We start from the raw sequence: 2,500 nt of genomic DNA, 5'->3' as shown, positions 1-2,500 counted from the left end.
TGATGATGATGATGTAGTAGTGGTAGTAGTAGCAGTTGTTAGCAGTAGTACTGTTATCATTATCATTATTATTAACACAACCATAAAATTAGCAGCTTTGATGATGATGATAACAGCATCAAAAACAATAAAATATATGTAATACTGACAGCAATGAACACAAAAATGGTAACAAAAATAACAAAAAAGTAAATAATAACAATAACAATAATAATAATAATAATAACATAGGAATAATGATAACAATAACAATAATTACTATTATTATAATAGCAATGAATGATAATAATGATAGTGTTAGTAATAATGATAATAATAATGAATATAATAATAAAAATAATGATAATTTACTTATTATCATTATCATTATAACAACAAAACAAAAGCAACAATAACAACAATAACAATAATAATAATAATAATAATAAAATAAATACAATCACAATCTTAGCTAAGTTCAAACTAACCAAGTGAGAGCATGAAAATGAAACACTGGTCATGTTCACGTCATCATCACTATTATTGTGTTCGTTACATTTGAAGTTACAATTATTAATGTTTTCTGTTGTAGTTTTTATCTATACTTGTTATTCTTGTTGTCATTATCACCCTTATATCATCCTTGACATAATTTATTGTTATAATTATCTTGTTCTCTTATCTTTACGGCGATAATGCGCGCGCGCCCGCACACACACACGCATACACACACACATATACACACACACACACACACGCACGCACGCACGCACGCACGCACACACACACACATGCACACACACACACATACACTACAAGCTAACGTTTCTCCTGTAAAATGCAATCTGAAAGTCATTACCTGGAAGCCTTTGAAGCGAAAATTACTATATATCTTGTTCTACCATCCGTTTGCTTTTGGTTCGACTTTCACTATTCGCCTGTAAAAACTACAACGTCGTTAAGGAAGATACAGTACTCTCTATTGCAATGCAAACCGCATGAGTAAATAAACATAAAAATACTGATTGGCAACACCTTCATTCCCACCGCCCGGCCTCGCCCTATGCGACGCCCCACCTCGTCAGTGTTGCCGATGTATACAAGTTCGACGTGGCAAATGTGAATTGACTGTACGCGATTGTGAACAGAAAGTTTACCCTTTAAAAAATATTGCTAAAATGAGAACACAAAAAGAACAAGTGGAGAAATTCTCAGAAAATATTCGGATTTTTTTTTTCCAAAGTCAAACAGAAGCGTTCAGTTTGTCTACGTGTTTAGCGTAATTATTTCCCTAATGCATGGCGGCAAAACCGTCCTTCTTTCTGCTTATCCGATGAACCTGTTTTTAACATTTACTCCCTGTATTTCTTAATAAAATAAGTATGCCTGTCCCACCGGATGTTCCCTTAAATATCAGTTTTAGGAACTTATTCACATCTGTAAAACTCAAATACATTCAATGGCATCTTGCGGGTCACGCAATACGCTAGACAAAATAGATGACCAACGATAATATACTGAAATACAAAAATAATATTTACGTTTTCGCAAGAGTGTCATCTGCTGCGCATATGCTGCCGCTGTTGGCAGTTCTGTCGTCTTTCTGCGTTCACCTTCGTATTACACGAACTGGAAACTCTTCCCGTGTTATAATTGGTGGAGAGTGTAGCTGAATAAATAAAAAATATATTACTTGCTATAACTACAGTTTATAATTTCTTGATGCTTATTCGTTATGATAAGAAAGTCTAGCAAAGTCTTATAATAAATACTGATCAAAATCTCGAAATACCGAACAAGAAACACACACACACACACACACACACACACACACACACACACACACACACACACGCGCGCGCGTGTGTGTGTGTGTGTGTGTGTATATCTTGGTAAAGTCAATAAAAAGTTTGGAATATAGTAAATAATATAATGATATGAATGATGCGTAGTACCAGAAACGGAAAATAAACTGATAATACACGAGTACTGAAAAAAAAACTGAGCTAATAAATAAATAATTAAATGAGTGAAAGTATGTTTTAAAAAGAGAGGAAGACAACAACTCCACCAGGCATATTATCTCGCGACTGCAACCGGCCGGAGCCAGTTACCACATACGTCTAGCAAAGAGAGTTTCCAGACAAACGCTGGAGGGATCGTGTAGTTTAGGTTCTAGATAGAAATTATTTTGCTTGTGAAATCTAAAAAATAAAACAAGTATATTCTAATAACGGGAGAAGTATAAAGAGTCATTACAATAAATGTAAACTACTGGTGACGTGTGACTCTTTCCTTCTTCTGAAAGAAATTTATGTGTGTGTGTGTGTGTGTGTGTGTGTGTGTGTGTGTGTGTGTGTGTGTGTGTGTGTGTGTGTGTGTGTGTGTGTGTGTGTGTGTGTGTGTGTGTGTGTGTGTGTGTGTGTGTGTGTGTGTGTGTGTGTGTGTGTGTGTGTGTGTGTGTGTGTGTGTGTGTGTGTGTGTGTGTGTGTGTGTGTGTGTGTGTGTGTGTGTGTGTGTG

The 2,500-nt window shown here is 35.4% G+C and overlaps 1 protein-coding gene across 6 annotated transcripts in view; it reads right to left on the bottom strand.

The window, feature by feature from the left end:
• Positions 1–2,500, bottom strand: part of LOC125026357 — an 11,308-nt gene that overhangs the window by 8,514 nt on the left and 294 nt on the right. For 2 of the 6 annotated variants that reach the window (XM_047614749.1, XM_047614750.1), the window contains exon 2: positions 1,521–1,648. The exons of 3 other annotated variants lie outside the window; for them this stretch is intronic. The gene's annotated coding sequence lies outside the window, so the exon portion shown is untranslated. Of the gene's footprint in view, positions 1–838; positions 1,492–1,520; positions 1,649–2,500 lie in introns of those variants that run through there. One more of the 6 variants, XM_047614752.1, reaches the window with a different exon arrangement.

Source organism: Penaeus chinensis, chromosome 6 (assembly GCF_019202785.1).
Source record: "Penaeus chinensis breed Huanghai No. 1 chromosome 6, ASM1920278v2, whole genome shotgun sequence".
Classification (NCBI taxonomy): domain Eukaryota; kingdom Metazoa; phylum Arthropoda; class Malacostraca; order Decapoda; family Penaeidae; genus Penaeus; species Penaeus chinensis.
This window is presented reverse-complemented; position numbering and strand designations above follow the sequence as displayed.